The sequence below is a fragment of the Musa acuminata genome, unplaced genomic scaffold, assembly GCF_036884655.1.
Source record: "Musa acuminata AAA Group cultivar baxijiao unplaced genomic scaffold, Cavendish_Baxijiao_AAA HiC_scaffold_1136, whole genome shotgun sequence".
Classification (NCBI taxonomy): Eukaryota; Viridiplantae; Streptophyta; class Magnoliopsida; order Zingiberales; family Musaceae; genus Musa; species Musa acuminata.
In genome coordinates this window covers 8,826,788-8,839,287 of record NW_027021348.1, presented here as the reverse complement: position 1 = coordinate 8,839,287, position 12,500 = coordinate 8,826,788, and positions in this window count along the sequence as shown.

Here is a 12,500-nt window from a genome sequence, read left to right as displayed (position 1 = left end):
TGCTGAGATGGCTGACGTTTTGCTCCGCTCACGATGGTCACCGCACCACGCAAGAACAGCCCAAAAACAGGCCAAAACAGCCCAAAAACGGGCCAAAACAGGCCATTTTTGGCTGCGCGAGCGAGCGGCGAGCGGCGAACAGTGAGCGAAGCGTGAGGCAGCACCGTCCCTGCTATACGAAAGCCCCATCCAGCCCTGTGCCACCCGGGGGGTTCCAGGGTGCTGAGATGGCTGACGTTTTGCTCCGCTCTCGACGGTCACCGCGCAACGCAAGAACAGGCCAAAAACTGGCCAAAACGGCCCAAAAACGGGCCAAAACTGGCCATTTTTGGCTGCGCGAGCGAGCGGCGAGTGGCGGACAGCAAGCGAAGCGAGAGGCAGCACCGTCCCTGCTATACGAAAGCCCCATCCAGCCCTGTGCCACCCGGGGGGTTCCAGGGTGCTGAGATGGCTGACATTTTGCTCCGCTCACGACGGTCGCCGCACCACGCAAGAACAGCCCAAAAACAGGCCAAAAGGGCCCAAAAACGGGCCAAAACTGGCCATTTTTGGCTGCGCGAGCGAGCGGCGAGCGGCGGACAGCGAGCGAAGCGAGAGGCAGCACCGTCCCTGCTATACGAAAGCCCCATCCAGCCCTGTGCCACCCGGGGGGTTCCAGGGTGCTGAGATGGCTGACGTTTTGCTCCGCTCACGATGGTCACCGCACCACGCAAGAACAGCCCAAAAACAGGCCAAAACAGCCCAAAAACGGGCCAAAACAGGCCATTTTTGGCTGCGCGAGCGAGCGGCGAGCGGCGAACAGTGAGCGAAGCGTGAGGCAGCACCGTCCCTGCTATACGAAAGCCCCATCCAGCCCTGTGCCACCCGGGGGGTTCCAGGGTGCTGAGATGGCTGACATTTTGCTCCGCTCACGACGGTCGCCGCGCCACGCAAGAACAGCCCAAAAACAGGCCAAAACAGCCCAAAAACGGGCCAAAACAGGCCATTTTTGGCTGCGCGAGCGAGCGGCGAGTGGCGAACAGCGAGCGAAGCGTGAGGCAGCACCGTCCCTGCTATACGAAAGCCCCATCCAGCCCTGTGCCACCCGGGGGGTTCCAGGGTGCTGAGATGGCTGACATTTTGCTCCGCTCACGACGGTCGCCGCGCCACACAAGAACAGCCCAAAAACAGGCCAAAACAGCCCAAAAACGGGCCAAAACAGGCCATTTTTGGCTGCGCGAGCGAGCGGCGAGCGGCGAACAGCGAGCGAAGCGTGAGGCAGCACCGTCCCTGCTATACGAAAGCCCCATCCAGCCCTGTGCCACCCGGGGGGTTCCAGGGTGCTGAGATGGCTGACATTTTGCTCCGCTCACGACGGTCGCCGCGACACGCAAGAACAGCCCAAAAACAGGCCAAAACAGCCCAAAAACGGGCCAAAACAGGCCATTTTTGGCTGCGCGAGCGAGCGGCGAGCGGCGAACAGCGAGCGAAGCGTGAGGCAGCACCGTCCCTGCTATACGAAAGCCCCATCCAGCCCTGTGCCACCCGGGGGGTTCCAGGGTGCTGAGATGGCTGACGTTTTGGTCCGCTCTCGACGGTCACCGCGCAACGCAAGAACAGGCCAAAAACTGGTCAAAACGGCCCAAAAACGGGCCAAAACTGGCCATTTTTGGCTGCGCGAGTGAGCGGCGAGTGGCGGACAGCAAGCGAAGCGAGAGGCAGCACCGTCCCTGCTATACGAAAGCCCCATCCAGACCTGTGCCACCCGGGGGGTTCCAGGGTGCTGAGATGGCTGACATTTTGCTCCGCTCACGACGGTCGCCGCGCCACGCAAGAACACCCCAAAAACAGGCCAAAACTGCCCAAAAACGGGCCAAAACTGGCCATTTTTGGCTGCGCGAGCGAGCGGCGAGCGGCGAACAGCGAGCGAAGCGAGAGGCAGCACCGTCCCTGCTATACGAAAGCCCCATCCAGCCCTGTGCCACCCGGGGGGTTCCAGGGTGCTGAGATGGCTGACATTTTGCTCCGCTCACGACGGTCGCCGCGCCACGCAAGAACACCCCAAAAACAGGCCAAAACAGCCCAAAAACGGGCCAAAACTGGCCATTTTTGGCTGCGCGAGCGAGCGGCGAGCGGCGAACAGCGAGCGAAGCGAGAGGCAGCACCGTCCCTGCTATACGAAAGCTCCATCCAGCCCTGTGCCACCCGGGGGGTTCCAGGGTGCTGAGATGGCTGACATTTTGCTCCGCTCACGACGGTCGCCGCGCCACGCAAGAACACCCCAAAAACAGGCCAAAACAGCCCAAAAACGGGCCAAAACTGGCCAATTTTGGCTGCGCGAGCGAGCGGCGAGCGGCGAACAGCGAGCGAAGCGAGAGGCAGCACCGTCCCTGCTATACGAATGCCCCATCCAGCCCTGTGCCACCCAGGGGGTTCCAGGGTGCTGAGATGGCTGACATTTTGCTCCGCTCATGGCGGTCGCCGCGGCACACAAGAACACCCCAAAAACAGGCCAAAACTGCCCAAAAACGGGCCAAAACTGGCCATTTTTGGCTGCGCGAGCGAGCGGCGAGCGGCGAACAGCGAGCGAAGCGAGAGGCAGCACCGTCCCTGCTATACGAAAGCCCCATCCAGCCCTGTGCCACCCGGGGGGTTCCAGGGTGCTGAGATGGCTGACATTTTGCTCCGCTCACGACGGTCGCCGCGCCACGCAAGAACAGCCCAAAAACAGGCCAAAACAGCCCAAAAACGGGCCAAAACTGGCCATTTTTGGCTGCGCGAGCGAGCGGCGAGCGGCGAACAGCGAGCGAAGCGAGAGGCAGCACCGTCCCTGCTATACGAAAGCTCCATCCAGCCCTGTGCCACCCGGGGGGTTCCAGGGTGCTGAGATGGCTGACATTTTGCTCCGCTCACGACGGTCACCGCGCCACGCAAGAACACCCCAAAAACAGGCCAAAACAGCCCAAAAACGGGCCAAAACTGGCCAATTTTGGCTGCCCGAGCGAGCGGCGAGCGGCGAACAGCGAGCGAAGCGAGAGGCAGCACCGTCCCTGCTATACGAATGCCCCATCCAGCCCTGTGCCACCCAGGGGGTTCCAGAGTGCTGAGATGGCTGACATTTTGCTCCGCTCATGGCGGTCGCCGCGGCACACAAGAACACCCCAAAAACAGGCCAAAATGGCCCAAAAACCGGCCAAAACTGACCATTTTTGGCTGCACGAGCGAGCGGCGAGCGGCGGACAGCGAGCGAAGCGAGAGGCAGCACCGTCCCTGCTATACGAAAGCCCCATCTAACAAAGAACAGCCCAAAAGGAGGCCAAAACGGGGTAAGAAGGGGCAAAAACGGGGCAAAACTTGCCCATCTTTGGCCGAGCGGCGGAGAGCGAGCGAGCGAAGTTTGGGGGCAGGGCAGATGGGTCAGGAGGCTTGGTTGGGGTCATTGTATTGTCTGAACCCAAACCCAACTGTATACTGGTGTGGTGAGGTGAGGTGAGGTGAGCTGAGCTGCGAGGCGGGTGAATTAGTCAACGAGGGCAATGACCGCTCCGTCATCAAACTGTCGAACGAAGTGGTAACAATGCATCGACCTGTGCAGTGACAGCTCCGTGATTGCTTGCGCCCGCCTCATCGAATCAAAGGCACTTGGACACCTGGATTGCTGAGCGCTGCTGCACTTGGACACCTGGATTGCTGAGCGCTGCTGCACTTGGACACCTCATCGAATCAAAGGCACTCCGTCATTGCCATCGCCTGCCTCATAGAATCAAAGGCAGGCACTCGGGCCACGTGCGGCGGCTCCTGCATTGCTGAGCGCTGCTGCACTTGGAGACACCTAAGCTCAGCCCCAAGTTCAATGCATCCCGTCGGATATTTCGAGCGCTCGACTATCGCTTTCAAGCGAGAGGCAGCAAGAACAGCGAGCGAAGCGAGAGGCAGCACCGTCCCTGCTATACGAAAGCCCCATCCAGCCCTGTGCCACCCGGGGGGTTCCAGGGTGCTGAGATGGCTGACGTTTTGCTCCGCTCACGATGGTCACCGCACCACGCAAGAACAGCCCAAAAACAGGCCAAAGCAGCCCAAAAACGGGCCAAAACAGGCCATTTTTGGCTGCGCGAGCGAGCGGCGAGCGGCGAACAGTGAGCGCAGCGTGAGGCAGCACCGTCCCTGCTATACGAAAGCCCCATCCAGCCCTGTGCCACCCGGGGGGTTCCAGGGTGCTGAGATGGCTGACATTTTGCTCCGCTCACGACGGTCGCCGCACCACGCAAGAACAGCCCAAAAACAGGCCAAAACGGCCCAAAAACGGGCCAAAACTGGCCATTTTTGGCTGCGCGAGCGAGCGGCGAGCGGCGGACAGCGAGCGAAGCGAGAGGCAGCACCGTCCCTGCTATACGAAAGCCCCATCCAGCCCTGTGCCACCCGGGGGGTTCCAGGGTGCTGAGATGGCTGACGTTTTGCTCCGCTCACGATGGTCACCGCACCACGCAAGAACAGCCCAAAAACAGGCCAAAACAGCCCAAAAACGGGCCAAAACAGGCCATTTTTGGCTGCGCGAGCGAGCGGCGAGCGGCGAACAGTGAGCGAAGCGTGAGGCAGCACCGTCCCTGCTATACGAAAGCCCCATCCAGCCCTGTGCCACCCGGGGGGTTCCAGGGTGCTGAGATGGCTGACATTTTGCTCCGCTCACGACGGTCGCCGCGCCACGCAAGAACAGCCCAAAAACAGGCCAAAACAGCCCAAAAACGGGCCAAAACAGGCCATTTTTGGCTGCGCGAGCGAGCGGCGAGCGGCGAACAGTGAGCGAAGCGTGAGGCAGCACCGTCCCTGCTATACGAAAGCCCCATCCAGCCCTGTGCCACCCGGGGGGTTCCAGGGTGCTGAGATGGCTGACATTTTGCTCCGCTCACGACGGTCGCCGCGCCACACAAGAACAGCCCAAAAACAGGCCAAAACAGCCCAAAAACGGGCCAAAACAGGCCATTTTTGGCTGCGCGAGCGAGCGGCGAGCGGCGAACAGCGAGCGAAGCGTGAGGCAGCACCGTCCCTGCTATACGAAAGCCCCATCCAGCCCTGTGCCACCCGGGGGGTTCCAGGGTGCTGAGATGGCTGACATTTTGCTCCGCTCACGACGGTCGCCGCGCCACGCAAGAACAGCCCAAAAACAGGCCAAAACAGCCCAAAAACGGGCCAAAACAGGCCATTTTTGGCTGCGCGAGCGAGCGGCGAGCGGCGAACAGCGAGCGAAGCATGAGGCAGCACCGTCCCTGCTATACGAAAGCCCCATCCAGCCCTGTGCCACCCTGTCACGACCTTAGCTGGAATTGCCTAAGGCGTGCGGCACCCTTGCGGCCAACGACGCGAACTTAGCTTGCGTTGCCTAAGTCGCGAGTCACTCTTGCGGCAAAGACGCGAACTTAGCTTGCCTTGCCTAAGTCGCGCTTCGCCCTTGCGATCTTGCTCCGCAAGGATCAGCCCACTTTGTAACCTCTCGCAGGTCCCAAAGGACCTGTAAAAGAGAAAGAGAGTTAGATCGAAAGAACGAGCAACGGACACGTCCCGAAGTCTCGCGAAAAGGAAAGCTTTACAAGCAATTCGTCGAACACCTTGTGTGCACAAGAGAAAAGAGGGAGAGGGGGAAAAGCAAGGCTTTCAAGGATGAACGAACAGCTGCAAGCCCACAAACAGCCGCTCACCTGGTCCCGGACGCAACACCAAGTTCCCGTAAAGGTCACGTGCGAACTTGCGAAAGAGTGTTCAACGCCCGGTATATAACCGAAGCCCCATCCAGCCATGTGCCACCCGGGGGGGTTCCTGGGTGCTGAGATGGCTGACGTTTTGGTGAGCGGAGGCAGCACTCCGCTCACCTCCCGCGGCACGCGAAAACGAAGCCGTTTTGGGCTGTTTTGGGGCTGTTTTGCTCGGTTCGGTGAGCGGTCGCTTTGCAACGCTGCAGCTTGTTCGAACTTACATATTTACAAGCAAAATGACCCAAAACCATGAGAAAACATGCTGTTGGGCAGCTGTACATGCGGGTGTGAGCGACGAACGGTTCGTTGAACGGAGTTGTTGCGGGTGCGCGACGACCGTTCGTGACATTCTCCCCCACTTAAACTGTCGACGCCCTCGTCGACGCTTGTTGGTAGGCGTTGATGACTTCTTCTTCATGTCGCAGGGCGTCTTCAGGCTCCCAACTGGCTTCAGTTCGGGGAAGCTTTCGCCACTTCACCAAGTACTCTGTCTGTTCCGCTCCGTTGGGTAGCTTTATCTTGCGATCCGCCAGAATGGTTTCCACTCGCTTCTCGTAGGAGGCTGTGATGGGAGGTAGCCGAGTTGGAACACTTCGAGAAGCGTCTTGCGGATCCGAATGGTAGGCCTTCAGGTTGCTGGCGTGAAGAACGTTGTGAATTTTGAACCACGCCGGCAGCTGCAACTTGTAAGAAACATTGCCTACCCTGCTGATAATTGGGAAGGGGCCTTCATACTTACGCACCAATCCTTTGTGAACTCTGTTCCTGAAGAATTGGAGTGATGCTGGTTGGAGCTTTACCAACACCAAATCGCCAACTTTGAACTCTTGCGGTCGCCTTCCCAAGTCGGCCCACTTCTTCATCCTCTTTGCCGCCTTCTCCAAGTAAGCCCGCGCAATATCTGCATTTCGGTGCCACTCCTTTGCGAAATGATAGGCTGAAGGACTACTTCCAGTATACCCAATTGCCATGGTGTGCGGAGTCGACGGTTGTTGTCCAGTGATAATTTCGAAGGGGCTCTTGTTGGACGCAGAGCTCCGTTGCAAGTTGTAGGAGAATTGGGCAATGTCCAACAGCTTCACCCAATCTCGTTGATTGGCACTCACGTAGTGCCGGAGATATTGCTCCAAGAGCGAATTTATTCTTTCAGTCTGACCATCCGTCTGGGGGTGGAGGCTTGTAGAGAAGTATAATTTTGATCCCAACAATTTGAATAGCTCGGTCCAGAATCGTCCTAGAAACCGAGCGTCTCGATCACTAATGATATTGTGTGGGACTCCCCAATACTTCACTACGTCCCTCATCATCAGTCTGGCCGCCTCTTCTGCTGAACAGTGTAGGGGAGCAGCAATGAAAGTTGCATACTTCGAAAACCGATCGACCACCACGAGTATCGATCCGAGTCCCCCTACAGGTGGCAAACTTGATATGAAGTCTAAGGAAATGCTCTCCCATGGCCTTTCTGGTACGGGCAACGGCTCCAAAAGCCCCACCGGCTTCCGCTGCTCCACCTTGTCTTGTTGGCAAGTAAGGCATGTTCGAACATACTCCTCCACATCAATCCCCATCTTTGGCCAGTAGAAGGCCCTCTCCACGAGAGCCAACGTTCTGTGAATGCCGGGGTGTCCAGCCCAAAGGGAATCGTGACACTCTTTCAAGAGTTCACGCCTTAGATTGTCCACTCGGGGAACATAAACCCTATTCCCTTTTGTGTAAACAAGTCCCTCCTGGACCCAAAATCGTCGTGCCTTGCCTTCTTTGATGAGCTGCATCAGGATAACTGCCTGGGGATCACTATATAGTCCATCTCTGATTCGGGAAAGGAAGGTGGAGTGTAACTGACTTGCTTGGCCTCTGCCCTCCAGTTGTGCAGCATTCACGCATTCCACTTTCCGACTCAGTGCATCGGCCACGACATTCGCCTTCCCGGGCTTGTATTCCATTGCCATGTCGAATTCGGCCAGGAAGTCCTGCCACCGTGCCTGCTTTGGTGAGAGTTTCTTCTGAGTTTGGAAATAGCTCAGGGCGATGTTGTCTGTCCTCAGCACAAATCGTGACCCAAGGAGGTAGTGTCGCCAAACTCGTAGGCAGTGGATCACCGCTGTCATCTCCTTCTCATGCACTGGATACCGCCTCTCGGTCTCGTTGAGTTTGCGGCTCTCGTAGGCCACCGGATGACCTTCTTGCATGAGTACTCCACCAATAGCGAAGTCCGAAGCATCTGTATGGACTTCAAAGGGCTCTCCATAGTTTGGCAATTTGAGCACTGGTTCTTCCAGAACAGCAGCCTTTAGATCTTGGAATGCTATTTCACATTTGTCAGACCACTTCCAAGGCTGCTCCTTCTTCAGCAACTCCGTCAGTGGGGTTGCCCGCTTCGAATATCCAGCAATGAAGCGTCGATAGTAGTTGACGAAACCAAGGAAGGATCTCAACTCTGGCACCTTCTTTGGAGTTCGCCATTCCGCAACTGCTTGCACCTTCGACTTGTCCATCCGGATGGAGCCATCACCGATTCGGTGCCCCAAGAACAGGATCTCAGTTTGAGCAAAGTAGCATTTCTCCCTTTTTACGAACAAAGTGTTCTCCCTGAGAACCTTGAAAATCGTCCGAAGGTGCTTGACGTGCTCCTCGAGCGTTTGGCTGTAGACGACAATGTCGTCCAAGTAGACGACCACGAACTTATCCAAATACTCCTTGAATAGCTGGTTCATGAGAGTACAGAATGTTGCCGGAGCGTTGGTTAAGCCGAAAGGTATCACCAAGAACTCAAACGCTCCATATCTGGTCACACATGTAGTCTTTGCTTCGTCGCCTTCAGCAATGCGCACCTGCCAATACCCCGACCGAAGGTCGAGTTTTGAGAAATACTTCGCCTTGCCCAATTGGTCGAACAAGTCCGCGATGAGCGGGATGGGATACTTGTTCTTCACTGTTACTTTGTTGAGGGCTCGGTAGTCGACGCATAATCGGAGGCTCCCATCTTGTTTCTTCTGGAAGAGAACTGGAGCTCCGAAAGGTGCTTTTGAGCTGCGGATGAGACCACCGCTTAGCAGTTCACCTAACTGCTTTCTGAGTTCTGCCAACTCTGGCGGGGCCATGCGATAGGGTGGTCTCGCTGGAGGCTTCACTCCTGGCTCCAGCTCAATACTGTGATCCACGCCTCTGCGTGGCGGAAGAGTCTTCGGCAACTCGGGTGGCATAACGTCTTTGAACTCCTTCAGGACGTTGGCCACCACAGCAGGTTCTTGAATGGCTTCTTCATTGAGTGGCTCTAGCTTCATAGCAGCCACGAATGTTAGTTCGCCCTTTCGCACCCCTTTCTTCAATTGTAATGCCGAAATATGTTGGGGCTCCTTGGTTCCTCTCCGAGAGACGGGCACCACACAGGGGTCATCGCCTCCCATCATACATAGGGAATTCAAGAATGGCATCGGCACCAACTTCGCCGCGTGCATAAACTCCATTCCAAGAATCACTTGGAAGTCGTCTAGTGGCACGGCCATCATGTTGGTGGTTCCGCTCCAAGTCCCGATTCTGATGGGAACTCCCTTCGCCAATCCGGAGATTCGCCTGGCCTCCGAGTTCACTGCTTTCATTCGGCTTGGGCTCTTCTCCAATGTCAACCCAAGTCGCTGTGCTTCACGATCGGCTATGAAGTTGTGGGTAGCGCCCGTGTCCACCATTGCACGGGTCGTTTGGCCATTCAGCTTGATGTCCACATACATCAGTTCACTACTTCCTGCTTTTTGTGCCTTCGTCTTCATGTTCTCCCCCACTTGACCCCGCATAGCGTTCAACAAACGCATTGCTCCCATTCGGGGTCCTTGCGACTCTTCATCATCGCTGCTGGATTCAGAACTGCTTGAGTTAAGGGCAACAGCTTTGCCCTTGTCCGATCGGGGAGGGTGGATGGAAGCTGTCAAAGCGTTGAGTGCCTGCTTCTGTGGGCACTCCCTTACCATGTGCGGTCCTCCGCACAAGAAGCATCCTCCAGGTTTTGAGGCCTTGCCTTTTGGGTTCGGCCCTTTGTGGGAGCTCTTCTTCTTCTGTTCGCCCCCGAGCTCCTTCCCTCGAGAATGTTTTTGAGGGCGATTGCTTGAAGATTGTTTCCTTCTCGCTGGGTCTTCAGAGGAAACGAAGTCGGTGAGCCTTTCTGCAGCTGCAATTGCCCCGACCACGTCGGTAACATTCCTTCGATTCAGCTCTTGCTGAGCCCATGGTTTCAAACCATCAAGGAAACTGAACAACTTGTCCTTCTCGGACATGTCCTGTATGTCCAGCATTAGTGCAGAAAACTGCTTTACATAGTCTCGGATGGTGGTACTTTGGCGGAGTTGTCTCAACTTCCTTCTTGCGACGAACTCTGTGTTCTCCGGTAGGAACTGAGTTCTCAACTCCCGCTTCAAGTCTTCCCATGTGTCGACTCGACACCGACCTTGTTGGATTTCCTCCCAACGAGTTCGCCACCAAAGTTTCGCATCTCCGTTCAGATACATTGTTGCTATTGAAACTTTGGTATCTTCAGAATCGGGTCTCGTAGCTCGGAAGTATTGTTCCATGTCAAACAGAAAGTTCTCGAGCTCCTTGGCATCTCTGGCCCCTCCGTATCCATGGGGCTCAGGTGCCCTCAAGTTTTGTGGCGGTGCAACGCGGGTGTTGCCTCCTCCCGCATTTAGCGTTCTTGTGAGCATAGCCACCTTCGCCGTGAGTTCCGCCACAACATCTTGTAAGTGCTGCACGGAGTCCTTGGTGTCATCGGACAGTCGGTCGACTAGGGCCTCGACCTTGTCGATCCTGGACTCCGCTTCCTCTTGCGAGCTCTCTACCCCAACAAGTCTTTGTTGGCCATGGTAGAGTTCCTCCATGCTCGCTTCCAGAACATCCAGGCGGGTTTCCGCCGTCGTGAGTCTCTCCTTATGACTCTTTTTCCCAGTTAGCGCACCAGATTGCGCTTCCTCCGCTCGCGGAGAGTTGCCAACTTCTCGCTCATCCTATTCGCTGCCGCGATCCTCATGAGCGGCTCCAACAGCATGAGAGCGAGTGTGCACATGCAGCCCACCTGCGGCTGCTTGGGGCAAGGGTCCGGCCTGCCCCGTCTTGCTTGATTCGCCACGATGCTTTGCCATGGCGAAGTTGCGAAGTTCGTTCGCTGTTCGATCGAAGAGCTTGCCCGCTCTGATACCACAATGTCACGACCTTAGCTGGAATTGCCTAAGGCGTGCGGCACCCTTGCGGCCAACGACGCGAACTTAGCTTGCGTTGCCTAAGTCGCGAGTCACTCTTGCGGCAAAGACGCGAACTTAGCTTGCCTTGCCTAAGTCGCGCTTCGCCCTTGCGATCTTGCTCCGCAAGGATCAGCCCACTTTGTAACCTCTCGCAGGTCCCAAAGGACCTGTAAAAGAGAAAGAGAGTTAGATCGAAAGAACGAGCAACGGACACGTCCCGAAGTCTCGCGAAAAGGAAAGCTTTACAAGCAATTCGTCGAACACCTTGTGTGCACAAGAGAAAAGAGGGAGAGGGGGAAAAGCAAGGCTTTCAAGGATGAACGAACAGCTGCAAGCCCACAAACAGCCGCTCACCTGGTCCCGGACGCAACACCAAGTTCCCGTAAAGGTCACGTGCGAACTTGCGAAAGAGTGTTCAACGCCCGGTATATAACCGAAGCCCCATCCAGCCATGTGCCACCCGGGGGGGTTCCTGGGTGCTGAGATGGCTGACGTTTTGGTGAGCGGAGGCAGCACTCCGCTCACCTCCCGCGGCACGCGAAAACGAAGCCGTTTTGGGCTGTTTTGGGGCTGTTTTGCTCGGTTCGGTGAGCGGTCGCTTTGCAACGCTGCAGCTTGTTCGAACTTACATATTTACAAGCAAAATGACCCAAAACCATGAGAAAACATGCTGTTGGGCAGCTGTACATGCGGGTGTGAGCGACGAACGGTTCGTTGAACGGAGTTGTTGCGGGTGCGCGACGACCGTTCGTGACAACCCGGGGGGTTCCAGGGTGCTGAGATGGCTGACATTTTGGTCCGCTCTCGACGGTCGCCGCGCCACGCAAGAACAGCCCAAAAACAGGCCAAAACTGCCCAAAAACAGGCCAAAACTGGCCATTTTTGGCTGCGCGAGCGAGCGGCGAGCGGCGAACAGCGAGCGAAGCGTGAGGCAGCACCGTCCCTGCTATACGAAAGCCCCATCCAGACCTGTGCCACCCGGGGGGTTCCAGGGTGCTGAGATGGCTGACATTTTGCTCCGCTCACGACGGTCGCCGCGCCACGCAAGAACACCCTAAAAACAGGCCAAAACTGCCCAAAAACGGGCCAAAACTGGCCATTTTTGGCTGCGCGAGCGAGCGGCGAGCGGCGAACAGCGAGCGAAGCGAGAGGCAGCACCGTCCCTGCTATACGAAAGCCCCATCCAGCCCTGTGCCACCCGGGGGGTTCCAGGGTGCTGAGATGGCTGACATTTTGCTCCGCTCACGATGGTCGCCACGCCACGCAAGAACACCCCAAAAACAGGCCAAAACTGCCCAAAAACGGGCCAAAACTGGCCATTTTTGGCTGCGCGAGCGAGCGGCGAGCGGCGAACAGCGAGCGAAGCGAGAGGCAGCACCGTCCCTGCTATACGAAAGCCCCATCCAGCCCTGTGCCACCCGGGGGGTTCCAGGGTGCTGAGATGGCTGACATTTTGCTCCGCTCACGACGGTCGCCGCGGCACGCAAGAACAGCCCAAAAACAGGCCAAAACAGCCCAAAAACGGGCCAAAACTGGCCATTTTTGG